The 17140-nt window shown below is 44.0% G+C and overlaps 1 protein-coding gene and 1 long non-coding RNA gene across 6 annotated transcripts in view; one reads left to right on the plus strand and one right to left on the minus strand.

Annotated features, from left to right (window-relative positions):
- NLGN4X (neuroligin 4 X-linked) overlaps positions 1–10948 on the minus strand; it is a 306762-nt gene extending 295814 nt beyond the window's left edge. Inside the window, exons 1-3 of one of the 5 annotated variants that reach the window (XM_025435843.3) lie at positions 10804–10948; positions 2093–2396; positions 1100–1272 (exon numbers count right to left, since the gene is read on the minus strand). The gene's annotated coding sequence lies outside the window, so the exon portion shown is untranslated. Of the gene's footprint in view, positions 1–1099; positions 1273–1476; positions 1609–2092; positions 2397–10803 lie in introns of those variants that run through there. The other 4 variants (XM_025435839.3, XM_035711464.2, XM_025435889.3 and 1 more) reach the window with 4 other exon arrangements.
- LOC112652402 (uncharacterized) lies at positions 2149–9194 on the plus strand. Its single transcript, XR_003131420.3, has 3 exons — positions 2149–2629; positions 3418–3501; positions 8207–9194. It is a non-coding gene; the product is annotated as an uncharacterized LOC112652402 (long non-coding RNA).
- Positions 10949–17140: the final 6192 nt, after the last annotated feature.

The following is a 17140-nucleotide window of genomic DNA, read 5'->3' on the forward strand; positions in this document are numbered from 1 at the left end:
AGCCGCGGGGACGGGGACGGGGACGGGAACGGGGACGGGGACGGGGACAGGGACGGGGCGGGAGGGATGGAGAGGACGTCCCTCGGAGCGAGCGGGAGGCGCGCCCAGGTGTCCCCGCCGGGCAGGGCTGCGGGGCCCTCAGCGCCCCGGGCGACAGGGCGCCGTGTGTGCGGCCAGCAGGCGCCGGAACGGGCGCCCGGGCCCAGGGATGCGCGCAGCCAGACAGACCCCGGGGCGGCCCGGGGGCCCCGCGCCCCAGCCTGCGAGTCTGCGCGCCCTCCGGGGGCCCCGGGGAGCCGGGGCTGGCGGGGGGGAGGGGGGGCGCTGGGAGGCGGCGGGCGTCCGGGGCAGCGGGCGGGGGTCCCAGCGCCCCCGAGCCCCCGAGCACCCCCCGCCGCGGGGTGTGCGCCCAGCGCCGCGCCCCCGCCCCCGCCCGCGCTTCCGCAGGTCGAGCCACGCGGCCGCAGGGGCGCCGCGGCGGCCTGGGGGAGGGGCAGGACGCGAGTTCCCAGGCCGGCTCCGGGGTCTCCAGGCCCCCCCGCTGCCCCCACCCCCGCTCGGGCAGCCGGGGGCGGTCACAGGGCCCAGCGGGCTGGGAGGGGGCCCCCGGCCGCGCGGCGCTGGGGCGCGGGTGGGGGCGGGGGCCGCGGGCCGCGGGCGCTGGGGGTGGCGGGGCACGGGGGAATTGTGCAGCGCGGCCGGCGGCTGCTTCGGGACGCGGGTTTGTGCCGGGCGGCCCGGGGCTGTGGGGGTGGCCCAGGTCGGCCGCGGCTCCCCAGACCCCCCCCCCGCGGCACAGCCCAGGGTGCCGGGCGGCCGTGCGCCCCGCGGGCTCGGCTCCCGGGAACCCGCTTCCCTGCGGGCACCGAGCGGGGGCTGCATCCCCCGAGACCCGCGCCGGGGCGCCCGGCGCCCGTCCCCGCAGCTACCAACTTTTGTGGTCCTGCAGCCGGGCGGGCCGGGCGAGCTGGGGGGAGGGGGAGGGGGGCCGGCCGCAGCCCCGTGCCCCCCGGGAAGGTCCAGGCCACAGCCACGGGCTCCGGGAGCAGCGCACCCCTCCCTCCTGCCCGCCGCTGGCCTCCCCCCTACCCAGACGCACGGGCAAAGGGGGGCACGGAGCCCGCTCCCCAGCTTTGCAGAAACAGCTCGAAGCTACCGTCATCGGGTCTCCGCCCGGGGTCTCCGGCGCGCCCGGGTCGCTCCCCAGCGAAGCCCAGCCAGGTCCTAATCAATCACGTGCGTTATTTCGTGCATCACACCAGCCGTCATCTTCTACGGAGCCAGCAGAGAGGAAGGAGGAAAAAAAAAATTGCTTAATGCAACCCCAGCCAAGCCTGTTTTCCTTTTTTCTCTCTGGTTAACCCAAAAAAAGCACCCCAGGAGGTGGAAGCTGACAGTTTCCTTAAAGAAGAAGGAGGGGGGGGTTAAAAAAAAAAAAAGAAAGAAAGAAAGAGAAAAAGCCCGTTGGTTGCTCACAATCTCCAGAAGTACTCCTGTCTTCATCGCCAGTCCCGGTTTGCAGGGAACTGGCGCTTTTCTCCTGCTCCCTCTCTACTGCAGATAAAATTTTTTTTTTCCTCCTCTCCCCGCCACACTCTTCTGTTTATTTGTATGGAAGACGGCGCTACTTTGTAAACACATCACACACGGCCCCAGAGCCGTTCAAATAGCTGATTGCAGCAAAATGCTTGCAAACCACGGTGGTCTCGATTTTCTTTTCTTTCTTTTTTTCTTTTTTTTTTTTAAGTCCGAAGGGGCAAAAAAAAAAAAAAAAAAAAAAAAACACAACCAAACAAACAAAAAACAAAAATCAAATGCTTCTGTGGAGATGTGCATGAAGCTGGCACAGGACACGCCGCACATACATGTCCACGCTCCCACCCACACCTAAGACATGGAGCGGCAGATGGGAGAAAGTCCTGTCCGGATTTGCAAAATAAAATGAAATAAAAAGGCCAGATGGAGCGAAGCCCCCAACGCTTTTGGTGAGGCTCGTTGTCTTTTGCCGGGGAGCACACGCGAGTCCCGGGGCCGAAAAGGCTGTAAAAAGAGAAATCCGGAACCCAGAGACACATCTGAAAAAGGCACCTACCTTAGTCGTGGCAAAGCTGCAGTGGCTCCAAGTGTTCTTTTGCACACATCCAGATTTTTCTAGGGAAGCCTGAGTGAGGGTAGGATTCGGGAGGCTGTGTGGTCCAGGAGCCTGTGCTTGCTTTCTCTCGAATCCCAAGCAGATCTGCTCATCCAAAGGAATGTGGGGACCACCGGCTGGTCCTTGTGGAGGAAATTCGTCGTGTCTGCCCCCGAAGAGTCGGGAAGAACAAGCAACACAGTCCGAGCAGGGAGGGCAGACCGAGGTCTGAATAAGAGCTCTGTGCTGAGAGACAGAGACGGGTCTGCAAGGAAAAGGGGAGATTGAAGAGAGAGCTCCCGATGTCTCCCCGGTCCCCCTCTGCTATTGGACCAAACTGAATGGAATTTACAAAGCCAGCAGCCAATAGATCTCCGCACTGGGTCCCATCACTACAGAAACCACATCCACAGCTACAAGCGAATGCAAAGAGCAGCTAATCCCAGTGCAAACCAGCTGTAACCGAGGTCCCCTCCCGGGGCCGGGGTGGCGGAACAGGTGAGCGCGTCACACTGGGCCACCGGGGCTCGGGAGCGGCGCAGGCTGCTCTCGGGCAGGACCCTCCCCGGCAGACGCGCTACAGTATTTGCAAACATCCTTAACTCTTGGAGGGTGCGCAGGGCAAGAGCACCGGCGGGTACAGCCCTTCCCGATGGCCAGGCTGACAGATGCGTTCCGGTTCGGGGTGTCATCGTGCCTCTCTCTGGCAAGCCAAAATTCTTGGCAGCAAAAGGACAGTGAAGGTCTGTAAAGGACAGAGCCTCCTTTACGCCCAGGTGATGGGCCGATACCTTTTGTTTGGTCGCGTTCTTTTCCGAGACAGTATTTTTGTTGTTGTTGTTGTTGTTTCATGAATAAAAGGGTGGAGATGTTGCTAGGATTTGGCCAGTTATTTTTAAATAACTCATCTTCACTTGCAGGGTCCAGGAGTTTATCTTTCCCCGGCCAACTTCCAGGGTGGTGCTGTGGCCCAGTATTTATCATGGGAGTTGGAGGGAGTTGGCTCTGAATGGGCAATGTCTGGAGTCCCTAACTGATAAGTCACTAAACCGATAAAGCCCCGCACAGTGTGGCGCGATATGAGCACAGATTCCCAAACCACGTTGCTCGGGGTCAAATTCCACATGACCTTAGGTGTGTAGTTTAAATGTCTGGTCTCTGCATCTGTAAAATGGGGTGGATGGACGTCATCACTGCCTCATTGTATCATTGTGATGAGCTAACACAGGACTCAACATGCAAGATGCTCTAAAGTAGTGCTTGCTTTTCTTAAAATTATTTCACAGGCCTACGAATGTATTTGTTGAAGGCAAAAGATGATGGCCGCTACCCAGACGACTTGGATGGCAAACTTAGGCATCCAACCTGCCGTAAGTGTTTGCTGTGTTGGCCTAATTAGGGACTCCGCACAAGTTTTGAGAGAGGAGCTCATGGGGGATGTGGCCACTAAAGGGGAAGGTGAGGCGTACTGAGTCGGGGGATCTACTTTCATATCAAGTGTCCACCCTTGCTAGCTTTGACTTGCTGGAAAGTCTGTCGTATTCTGTGAATCTGGGAGATTACATCTGCTAAGCAGTGACTTAAAATAGCTCTTTTGTGGGTTTTTCAGGATGATTAAGTGAGATACTATGCATGAAAACACCTTTTACCAATACCTTGTATACAAATACCTATGTCTGCATATATATAAGATATGTATCCAATAATAGAAGAAACATGTGTTTTATACAAATAGATATTTAATCGGATAGATATGTAAGATCCAGTAACATAATAGTATTGCTGATAAATACACCCTTTTCCCTAAATCAATGACCTAGGTCGATATCAATACAAAAAATATAAACGTAGACACATGTATCTGGCAAGGCAGAGGTTAGAAAAGAGTTTCCACTTGAACATAATACTTTATAGGAGGCCAAAAAGTCATTGACTTTGCCAAGAATATATTAATTAATTGATTGATTTATAAATTCAAGTATTAAAATAAATAAATAAATAAATAAATAAATAAATAAATAAATAAATTCAAGTATTTGTTGAGCATGGGCATGGTCCTAAGCACGGAATATGCATTTGTAAGTCACAGCCCTTTATTTTTGAAGAAGCATACGGTCTAGTGGGTAAGGTAGCCAACAGTGTAAGAAAAAGAAATGATTACAAGAGGGTGTGGGGAAAATCCTGTGATTCATGAGTTCTTAGGGATCCATAGAGGTGGAAATGCTGAAGGAAGGGTCTTTCTTTGAAAGAGAAGTAAGTAGTCGTTGATCAGGTGCAGAAGTTGAGGGAGAAAAAGCTCTGGAAACACCGTGGATAATGTGCAGCATCAACTACGTACATGTGGGATTTGAAGCTTGGAGGGTGTGGTGTGAGCAAGGCACGGGGTGCGCAAAGAAAGGAGATAAGACAAGAGGGTGAAGAAGCGTTCTGAGACCTGTTTATGGAGGATCTTGAAGGCCATGGAGAACAAGTGGAGTTTATCTCATAACCGATAATGTAGTGTAAGCCCTAGTAGGGGAGAAATAATCAGATTTACATTTTAGGACAATCCCGATGGGGCAATATGGAGAATGAGTTAGAGGGGGACAAAATTATGGGAACAAGGGAGATTATTTTCTGAAACTCTTGGAAGGGTGGATGTCATAAATGATGTCCGGAAAAACAGAGAGAGAGAGAGAGAGAGACAGTGAGAGGACACAGTGAACCCTAAATGCAGTCTTGGCTAACCCAGTATTGGGCAATACTAAGTCATGCCTCAGCTACTTACAAGGATTAAAAAAAAAACAAAAACAGAAATATGATTAAGTAGAATAATAATTATTAGTGTAATAGTAATATATGCTATTTGATTAACTGCCACACAGTATTGGAGATATAAATATGTATGATATACAAGATGCTGAAAATCTAAGAGGGTGTTAAATCAGTAAAATCCAAGGTGATATATGGTATATGCCATCTTAGGAGCATAGGAGAAGCATAGCCTGCTTCCTGAAGGGAAGATGAGAAAATCTCTCATACATAAAGAAGGTTTTTTTTACTGGGAATTGGAGAGCAGAGGTGGGAGATCATTCCGAGTGAAGAAAGCCTGGAAGAGAGAAATGGACATGGAGTAGACAGAGGTTCTGAACGTGCCGAAGGACCACCCTGTTAGCTGTTCCACACTCTTGGAACTCAACCCCACGGATCCAGATTTAGTAGATCTTGAGTTAGCTCTATGGACCTGAATTTTTTTGGACATTTTGCTAAGTGAGTCTTCTTTTTTAAGAAGCCCTCAAATTAAACCATGAACATATTAATGGTGGTGAGTTTATGGTAGGTTCATAGCATCCATGAAGAAGAAGAAGGAGACATGGATCAGACCAAGTTATGGATGGTCATGGACACCCATTCACTGGAATCGTGGCTGGCTTTAGCACACAAGAGGCATGGATTCACTTTTAGGAAGTTTACACAGAAGCATTTTAGGGTATAGCTTCGTTTTAGGGACGGCTTATCGCAGGAACATTCCAGAACAGGGGAGTACCGTTGGTAATCCATTGCAGCATTCATAAACTAAGGTGGCGACGGTAAAGGCTAAAAACAAGAAATGGGTGGAATAAATAATCATTACAAGACTTGAAATCATGGGAATTGGTTAACAGCGGGATGGGACCTTAGAACACGAAGAGTCTACAAGATTGCCCTGATGTTGCAAGATGGAAAAGCGAAGATAAATGAAAACATGCAGAACCAAAAGAAGTTGAATGGGGAGAAATACGAAGACTTGACTTTGAGGTGCTGACAGATCAGGTCGATGAGATGGGCACACAGAACTCGGATCATCGGAAGATTGAGATTTGATAGGAATAGGAAGCTGAGAGTTGGGTCAATAAATCTGATGGCAACCCCCATGCATGGGATACTTGAAATTGTGGTGTAAAAAGGAGAGAAAGTGTTAGCTTAAGCAGAGGGACACGTCTTTGGAGGAACCGACACTGAGTGAGCTGAATGCTATCCTCATTCCGGTATCTAATGGACACGAACCTGACAATTGCTGCTTATTCCAAGAACTCTTTAAAATACTAAGGATGGAAAAATAAGACATGGTTTTTGTCCGTAACTAGCTAATTCTGAGATATTTTTAGTCCATGGCATTTCTCATCAATACAACTGTCCTATTTTATTTTTTTACATACCTATTTATTTATTATATTTTTTTACATTCATTTACCATTGTCGTCACAGTCTTGGGGAAAAAAAAAAAAACCTCTGCAACGTTATGATGGTAAATGGCTTTAGGTGGTCATAATTATATGGGACCACATCAGACCATAAATTTTAAGAAGTTTGAGGAAAGATAGGATATGAAATAATTTTCATATGATCAATCGATTGATCATCGACAGATTGATAGATATACAATAGGTGGATAGAGATTCAGACATATATGTTACATATAATAAGCATAGCTGGATTTCATATTGTACTTAATTTATTACAAAGCACTCAAGTAGTAGTATTCCCAAATTGGATTTAATGACTAGGTTGTAAAATGATTAACGACATCGATTGAATAAAGGGAAACAATGCTGGGAACCTTAAAAATACTTACTCTTGATGTTTTACGAATTCCATTCTTATCATGTCCTCTGATAAATAAACCTGTCCTATCAATGATACAAATTAAACTTGGGACCAGTGTAAGGTAAATTATAATGAATTTCAAATTCACGTCAATCACTTAAAAGAAGTTCTGTGACACTAGCGGAAGGTACATACCTTTCCCTCCACGTCTAGAGACACTTACTTGCAAGAGACACAAGCGATTGTCTTATCTATCCCCATCGGTTTTGTAGGTAAAGTGTTTTATGAGACTTAGAAAGCTTTAGGGAAAGATATTAAAGTTTATATTTTCCAGTAAGAAGGCTGTACATGCCCCTAATGCAATGCTTGCATCTGAGAAATGGGAATAATGAAATCTTCACAGACGAGGGTCCACTTCCAGTATTTCCTAATCTTTTGTCCTTGTGTTATTTCAAATCCATAAAACACCATTAATTATGTAACATGCATCCACGATACGGAGATAGGCTCTGTGCTGACTTTCCATCTGATTATTTTAAATCCTTTCCCTGGTTATTATTTCATCACTGGGCATGATTAGCCTAAATGACTTTTGAATGGCTCTGATTTTTAGAAAATATTCCAGCCCCCGAGTTTCACAGCATTCACTGTGGATGAGAAAGCCATTAACTATTGCTTTTGTGTGAAAACCAAGAACACTGAATCCCAAATAGCTGGAGTTCATTTTTAAATGACATTTGCAGCAACTTTCTCAACTGCTATTGCCTGAGACTTTTTATGAACATCTTTCTCAATGTCCATGTCCCTTTGACAAGTAAGAACACACACTACACTTGAAAATTGTGAAAAATATGCATAAAACTTCCACTCTCCTGGTTACATGGAATTATAGATAAATATATATATACATATATATGTCATATATAAAATGTATACACAAGATAGAGATGGACAATACATTATATACAGGGTTATATAAATTACATATATAATTTATATTATTTATCTATTTATATAATATATAGCTTTAAAAATTATATAAAGTCATATATTATATAGAGTTGTATATAACATATATACAGGGTTACAAACAATATGACATATATTACATATAACCCGTCTTTATTTTATATATAAATATATATTCATAAAATACAATATATCATTATGAATATATAAAGTTGTATGTATGTAGAGTTATACATTTATAACTGCTTATATTTATATTATAAATATAATTATGTATAATATATATTATATTGTATGTATTATCTCAGGTATAATATATACTTCTACATTTCTCTATATTATTATATAAAATCATTGTATATTTTATTTATATTTAATATACAATTAATTAAATATATTTAAATATATGAAATATATGTATATTTTATTTATATAATGTATAAGTATTTAAAATATTCATTATATATTATAGTTATATGTTATAGAAAATATAGAATGTATTGTATGTATAATATAATATAATACAATTATATTCAATAGGGATGCCTGTGTGGCTCAGTGGTTGAGCGTCTGCCTTCAGCCCAGGGCGTGATCCTGGAGTTCTGGAATCGAATCCCGCATCAGGTTCCCAGCATGGAGCCTGCTTCTCCCTCTGCCTGTGTCTCTGCCTCTCTCTCCGTGTCTCTCATGAATAAATAAATAAAATCTTTAAAAAAAAAAAAGCAATAGATACTCATATATATAAAACGTATTATATTAAGTATATGACATTAAATATGTATTTATATATTTGTATATAAAATATTAAAATAATGTTATACAATTATATAATGTGTTACAATTATATTTATATTTAATATATGCATCATTTCATCATTATATATTAGTAGATATTATTCTATATATTGGAGCTGTATTGACATAACTACATGTACATATGTATATGACTTTCTCTATATACGTATATTTTATATAACAGGTAGTTACTTATACTCCCACCATGGTTGATTCATGCCTGATTCTGCCTCTGTATCTTTGTTCTGTGTATGTACACTCCCTCTCTTCCTACTTTCATACTTTATACTTCAGAGAATCTGTCTTTGAAAAGAAAGAAATTTAGCGTTGGGAGGCACAAAAAAGGATGTTTCGTGTTAGGGGTAACATAATGTACTTTGTGTACTGACGCGAGAGCAGACGCCCTCTGTCTTGCTAATGAACGTGTGTCACCCATGCCAGTAGAGAAGTAGAACATCTCTGGAGAATGCCACATGGTTTGCAATTTTTTGAGTCTTAACAAAATGCAGTTGGCATAGGGAAAAGGAGAGAGACAAACCAGAACAGGCTCTTAAATCCAGAGAACACGTGGATGGTCACCAGACGGGAGGTCAGTGGGCAGGTGGGGGAAGCAGGTGATGGTCATGAAGGAGTGCACCTGTGATGAGCACCGGCTGATGTATGGAAGTGCTGAATCATTAAACTGTACACCTGAAACTCATATTACATGGTATGTTAACTAACTGAAATTTCAATAAAGACTTTAAAAACTGAAAAAATAAAGTGTAGTTGGCAAATAAATTATTAGGACGAATGCTGTCTTTTATCCTTTTGAACTAAAGGTTCATTTTGGAATCTCTTTTTAAAGATAACGACTTAGCTTTGCATCATCATCAACAAGTGAAGTTAAGTGTCGGAAATATGTTTGGCACGTGACACATACACAGAGATGTGTGTGTGCAGCTATGTGCATGTGTGTGTATATGTGTACCTGGGAGACCAGAGCAGTGGGAGGATATGTACTAGGACCAATGGATTTGTTTTGAATGGGGATCAAACTCTGTTATAGGGCCTTGGTAGAGTAGTAATATGGTGGTGTTTTCCTGGTATCTATGTCCAAGGATATATAGAAAATAATTGTATTTTCCAAGTTTCTGTGACCAAAACTACACGTGCCACATATCCATGTCAAAAAAAACCACTGGTGCCTTTTGGGCACAGCCAATGAAGAAGTGAAATCCTCAGTCCACTTGCCAGTGAGGTACTGAATCCCAACTACTATGTGATCTGACAAGTGGATTCTTCCCCACTCGAGTTTTCTGATGAGACCGCAGCCCCTGCCCAGATGACACTGGCGTTGCAGCCCAGGAATGTCCTAGAGCACAGCACCCAGCTAAGCCACAGTCCAACTGCTGATGCCCAGAAGCTGTGAGATAAGCCATATGAGTTTCAGCCTCTAGATCTGGAGTAATTTGCAGTGGCGTAACAAATAATGGTAATAATAGCACGCAAACACATACGTGCGCATTTATGTCTGCCTGGGCAGATATGCATAGTGATGGCAGTAAGCCAGCTGTAGCACGGAGGATCATAAAAGAACACTGAACAAGTTGAACCAATATCCTGCATATTTTAGTTTTCAGAATGGTTGCTTGGCTCTCTCCGACACACCGTAGATGAATGAACCAGAAGTACATCATCTGCTCATAAATCCTGCCAAAAGTTATCAAATTAGAGGAAAGGCAGACGTTGACAATGAAATCTGTAATTCCTGCATCAAGCAAAATAGATTTCCTGCACCCTGGCTCAGAATTCTCCTCGACAGCCTTCTCACAGTGCACCAAATGAAGGGGTCATTAGGGAATCCACCCTCCACCTGGTCAGCTCTGTGCTAACCAGGGTGAGAGACGCTCGCAAATGTCACCTAATTCCAAAGGGCTTCTAATTTCTTCATATAACCAACCCACTCCCCTGCCCCAATCCTCCATCGGAAAAATTCACTATTCCACCTCCCATGTTCTCAAAGCAATAAATCCACTACTTCTACTAGCATTTAGACAGAGTGTGTGTGTGAGTGCATGTGTGTGCATGTGCACACACCCTGTTCACTGGACTGTAAGCGCCCTAATGCCAGTTTTAAAATGCTCATTAAGGGCAGCCCGGGTGGCTCACCAGTTTAGTGCTGCCTTCGGCCCAGGGCGTGATCCTGGAGACCCGGGATCGAGCCCCACATCAGGCTCCCCGCATGGAGCCTGCTTCTCCCGCTGCCTGTGTCTCTGCCCCCCACCCCCGTGTCTCTTGTGAACAAATAAATAAAATCTTTTTAAAATTTTTAAAAAATAAAAATGCTCATTAGTGGGCACCTGGGTGGCTCAGTCGGTTAAGCATCGGACTCTTGGTTTCAGGTCAGGTTGCAATCTGAAGGCTGTGAGATTGAGCCCCATATCGGTTCCATTCTCAGCAGAGTCTGCTTCAGATTCTTGCCTTCTTCCTCTGCACATCTCCCCTGCTCATGCACATGCTCTCTCTCTAAAATAAATAAAATCTTAAAAGAATAAATAAAAATGCTCATTACTTTTCACAAAAAAAGAAGTTGAATTTTGCTTCATTTTCTCTGGTCTACTTTCTTCTCATAAATTGGGCTGATTACTCTGAAAACATTCATCAACATTTCCTGGGAAGGGTGGCTGTCACCGTGTCTTCCTCCCGACACCGTGTCATCCGTGGGTGTTGAGATTCCCACCTTGGGGAGACCATCGTGAAATCATTTGCAAATGTCACCTAATCCACTCATAAAATCCCTAGCCCTCTAGAATGAAATGAAGTAACACGGTTTTGATTATCAGCGTGAAAACGTGAAGCGCCGGGTGAACACGATCCCTATGCCCACTGCGCCGCCAAGTCACCTGTGCACATAACTAGCATAAGTAAGTTATTCTGTCCAGAGATCCCTGACAGTGATGGTAAACAAGCCCTCTTTGATAGCAATCAGGGATCAATAGTCTTTAACGGGAGCATCTAGCAGATGGGTTACGAGACTGCAAAGGAACGTTTATTCCAAGTTGGCCAATTTAAAGAAAATAAAAATTATTTATAGATCCTATTCTTAAATTCGCATTCAAAATGTGTTTCATAATCCTAAGGAATAAAAATGTCTCCCTCCTCCCTTTCTCTCTCTCTCTCTCACACACACACAGACACACGGGTTTGCACACACTTTTTTTTTTTCCCTCTCTGGAAAGGACTGGGCCGCAGGAGGCAGGGCTCACTTACGTCAGCAATTCTCCCCTTTTGTCCAAGGACCCCACAGGCATTTGTTTCACTGGGCTGCAGGCTGTGCCCACTGTTCCATGGAGAAGCCCCGGACAGCCTGAGACCCCAGCCACCCTCAAACCCATTCTCATGTCTAGTTGGACACCCCACCCCTTCCATGAGAGCCTCCCCTTGGTTCTAGCTGGGCTAGAACCCTTCCATGAGAGCCTCCCCTTGGTTGAGTCCAGGCCCCTGGAGCACCATGAGAGCCTCCCCTTGGTTGAGTCCAGGCCCCTGGAGCACCATGAGAGCCTCCCCTTGGTTGAGTCCAGGCCCCTGGAGCACCGACGCGTCCTGGTCTTCTCCACCGGGCTGCTTGCCCGGGCGTTGGAAGAGCACTTCTAAAAAAAAAAAAAAAAAAAAAAAAAAGGAAGAGCACTTCTAACCATGCAGAGTGGTCTCCCAGAGGGATTTCTCTAATCTTTCTGCTCTGTGTGAACAGAAAGGTGCACAAAAGCCAGACAGCCACTTGCAACCTCCAAGATTTTAGCTAATCTCTGGGTTGGCGCTGGAAATCAGAGTGGTGGAAACACAAACACTTCACTGCAGTCTTTGCCGGACTGTGGAAACTGGGTCTTCCTGGGGTTCATCCATCTGTACCACACCTGCCTTGTCAGCGTAGCAGGGCTGTCTTCCCTCCAAAGGCTCATCCCTCAACCATCTGGCTTCCTTCAAGCCACCTTTTTCTTAATTAATAACACACACTTTCATTTCTCATGGAAGTCAAACACCCCACATTGGCTGAGACGCTAAATAAGTTTGCTAGAACATTCCTTGAGAAACAGACTTCCCGCTAGGCATCTTTTGAAGTTGCCAGCTCTCCACCATGTTTTCTCTCTTACTTTATTTCCAATATTAGGTTTTTCTTCATTTTAGCAGTCTAGATATTTAAAATCTACTATTAGTGCTGAAGTAGAGAAAGAGAGAAGGAGGAGGAGGAGAGACAGACAGGCTGAGGAGCATCGGGAAGAAGAGAAAAAAGAAAGCAAACAGCAGAATCGCAAGTGAATTGATTTTCCCCTTAAACTGTTTTCCACTTCCAGATCTAGTTGGGTCTCGTGTCAGTAGATAATAACACTTTAAATACCATTTGTTAACCCAATCTTACATAGATCCCATGGAAATATTTAACCTGGCATCAATTGTGTAACAATGAAATTAACAATATCCAATGATTTACATACAGGAGAGTTGCAAAGAAGGTAGTTAATCTACAAATATCACTCTTCTGAGCCCGATTTCTGATCCCCGTGTCTCTCCGAGAAGAGGTCAAGACCCGTCCATTTGCGAAGGACGAGTGCATTAGAACGGTGATGACTCCCACTCCCACTCTTACACCGGTGTTAGAAAAATATGAATCTCTGGATGAATGTCTGGCTTTTTCCCTCCCTTCTAATCTGGTTCCGTGCATTCGTAGCACTGGGAAGCTCAAGTCCCCGCATCTTCCATGTGGGGGTGAAGCATTAAGTGATGGAGAAGTTGCTGGAATTGGGAGCTCAATTACATTGAGCTGCTGCTCAAGACGCTCATCAGAGCTGGAGTCACTGACAGCTGTAACAAAGCAGGCGGGATATTGATTTTCTTGGCTTACATGCCCCCCCCCCCTTTACAAATCCATAGAGTGCTTTGCATTCATCGTAAACGTAGCAGTTACATAAGTGATATATGATAGGAGACGCTCTTCGTCGTCTCTCATGTCCTGTGTGACTTGCAAGAGAGGTATTGGCTCTTCCTGTGTTTTGCGCTATCTCTTCGAGAAGAATTGCCTAGTCAACAGCCTGGAAAGATGGCTAGTGGCTTTTTACAGAGCAGAGCATGGGTTTGTGTGCTCACTATTATGTGCCCATAATGCCCATTATAACGTAGTTGACTTCCGTGACCTCAGGATACTTGCGCGGCATCCACGTGGGCCTCTCGGCCTCGCCCCTTTGGGACTTGGAGTGCAGAAGCGGGGGGCAATCGTGGTGCTTGCTGTGCTGTGAGTAATAATGCTGTGTCTCTGACCCAAGGGTTTCGTGTCTTCTGCAAGCATCCGTGAAGGTCCGGCTGGCTGGCTTGATAGCTTCCAAAATGAGTAAAATCTCAGATGCTTACCTAGTTCCTGGAAGTGGACACAGCAGTACCAAGGAGTAAAACCCATCGCGGAATCTGGCTCAGCAGACACTGAGCACCCATGGGCCTGGGTGCATTGGACAGTAGAGAAGTGACCAGACCAGGAAGGCCAACGTGTGTTGATATTTGGTTACAAGTTTGTCCTCAATTTCCAGGAAAAACAGCACAATTATGCAGTGAGGCTGCCTTTGTGTTTTCAAGGATCAGCATCCATTTCTTTTAAGGCCTCATCAGCATCAGCCAGTCCTACAACATAAACGTTCCAGCCACTCTGGAAGGATGCTCATCAGAATGCAGCTCTAACAGCTGATTTTTATGCACAGCCAGGGAAGCAGAGGCCTGTCAGGGAATGGGATAGACTTTTCCAGATATATTATCTCACTGAATATTTTTTTTGACAAGTAGAGGAAGAGGATATTCAATCTCTCCATAACACAGATGAGGAAGGCAAGGCTTTGAAAGTCCAGGAAGCATGTTTCTGATGGAAGTAACTAATAAAGCATTGGGCTCCGCGCTCAGTGGGGAGCCTGCTGGAAGATTGTCTCCCTCTGCCCCTCCCTCAACTCACATGCTCCTCTCTCTCTCTCAAATAAATAAATCTTTAAAAAAGGTAAACTCCCCCCCCAAAAAATAAAAGAGAACAGAAAATATATTCATGGTACGTAGCACCGTATGGATTGGAAAAAAAAATCCACATATAAGTGGATCTGCACAGTTCAAACCCTGTTATTCGGAGGTCAACTGTATATACTTAGTCCATCAGCAGATTTAGAGTATATCTAACATATACTATATATCTAGTATATATTTTATATAAAACACAGGGAGGGGGATTAGGAAAATAGGTTTTAAGAGTCTCTCGGGCTGGGGTGATGATGAACAATAGGCTGAAACAAGCTGCTACTAGACACTATATATATGAAAGGAAAATTATAAGACCTTACACTTCTTCATAAAGCATCCATAGCCTCTCAGAAAAGCAAGTAAATATGAATTTAGTAATATATACGGGCTCACAATAGTGCAGGACACTTTAACGCGCACAAAAAATGGTACAAGGCATGGTCCTCAAGAGATGCGTTTATGTCACCGAAAACATATATGTGAAGCCTAGTAGCGGCCACAAACATATTTAACTGCTGGGTTTCTAGGTCAGGTAAGTCCCGATTTGCAGCAGGTGTTGACTTCCGTGGGGAAATACTTGGATCCTCGCTGATATCCTTTATCAATGTGAAGTCCCAGAATGTGGAAATAGGAAGATGCACAGAAGGGGAGCCTGATGCTATAGGATTTCCATTATGAACGTACGATAGGCCTACCCTCAAAAGTATGGCTCGATCTCCCCACCATGAGATCAGGAACTGAGCCAAACCCAGAGCCGGTCGCTTAACCAACCAAGTCCCCCAGGAACCCCAACATAGACGAATTCCCAAAAGCAACCATGCTTGTTTCTGCTAAGTCAAGTTTTCTTTCTTTCTTCTTTTTTTTTTCTAAATCAAGTTTTCATATGTAAAATTTCACCATGCTCACCTCTTAAAGACTCCTCAGAAGGAAACCTCCTCCAACCCCCAGGTGCAAATGCAAATTCAAACAAAAATGCAAAGTTGGTTAAATGCCATTGGTGATTGATTACTTCCCCCGCCCTGAGTCGCCCTTCCCCAGAGGAGATGGGGTCAGGTTGTTTAGGATTTGGAAAGGGGGATGATGGGGGCTGGATGGTCAGAAGAGAATAGTTCAGCGTAGTCAATAATAACCCTATAATTTATAGATTTTATTTATTCAGTTCCCTTATCATCTTTAAAGATCTTTTACGAAGTTGCTGTCGAAATTTTGTATTTCAGCAAAAGGGAGAATGAACAAGATGCACACAATAAATGTTTTTGGCACAAAGAAGCTCCCTTGGGTATTCTGGATTCCAGCAAAGGCCCAGTAGCCCAGTGATCCAACTGGGGAATCTGAGGAAGCTGACCTGCATCTCCCTCGTGGGGATGAATCAGGCACAATTACAGTGGACACTGACTCAACTGGCATCATCGAGAGACTATTGTACATCTGTGCACCTAAAGCACAGACTGGCAAACTTTTATTTTTTTATATTTTTATTTTTGGCAGACTTTTATTTTTAAATCATAAGCCAGTGATCTACTAAACGATAATTAAAGGATATAAAATTAAAAGCACTTTTTTCTCCCCCAACCCCCCCGTGAGATTATGGAATCTTGTTTTGTGGAGGAAGAGGGATTTCAACATTTATCTCACACTTTAAAGGGATTAATAATCGTGACACAAAACTTCAGCCGGTTTTAGTAAAACCTTTTATAAGATTTAGTTCTTATAATATCTCCCGCTTTCTCTTATTGAAGTAGACATTTCAGTAAAAGTAATATAGTGATTGGATTTGAACGTTTGCGACGGATGAATATTTTATTTTATGAGGAGAAAAAAAAAGACAGGAAACAATTTATGAACTTAACTATAGGAATGTGCTAAATCTGATTTCTTATATTCAGCGATGGGGAGGTTAAGAGGCAGGAAGCTTTCACCGGGAGCACAAGCTGTTATGCAGATTGAAAAGCTTTAGTCCTACAAGGTCATTCCTGTTTAGTTTCTTAGAACGGCAGTCGAAATGTTTTGTTGGTCAAGTCTGATGATTAAAAACACTTAGGAAAATGATGCTTTTTTTTTTTTTTTTCAAATCTGTGCAAAGCTCTCGGTTTTTCATCTGGGGATATTTCTGGGAAGGTAAATCAGGGACATCCAAGTTCTCTCTTCTGGTTTTAATGGCCAGCTTGTTATTTCTTTAAATGTGTTCCCATTTAACTGTGATTCATGGGGCACGGCTACCAGTTTTACTGGGGATGAAAAGCAGAGATCTATGAGTGAAGATACTCTGGGCAAAAATAAATAAAAAAATAAAATAATAAATAAAATAAAATAAAATAAAATAAAATAAAATAAAATAAAAAATAAGGGATCCCTGGGTGGCTCAATGGTTGAGCATCTGCCTTTGGCCCAGGGCATGATCCTGGGGTCCTGGGATCGAGTTCCACATCACACTCCCTGCATGGAGCCTGCTTCTCCCTCTGCCTGTATCTCTGCCTTTCTCCCTGTGTCTCTCATGAATAAATAAAATCTTTAAAAAATAAATAAATAAATAAATAAATAAATAAATAATAAATAAAATTAAAAAATTAAATAAATAAAATAAAATAAAATAAAAAATAAAATAAATAAAAAATAAAATTAAATAAATAAAAAAATAAAATAAAATAAATA

Source organism: Canis lupus, chromosome X, assembly GCF_003254725.2.
Source record: "Canis lupus dingo isolate Sandy chromosome X, ASM325472v2, whole genome shotgun sequence".
Taxonomy (NCBI): domain Eukaryota; kingdom Metazoa; phylum Chordata; class Mammalia; order Carnivora; family Canidae; genus Canis; species Canis lupus.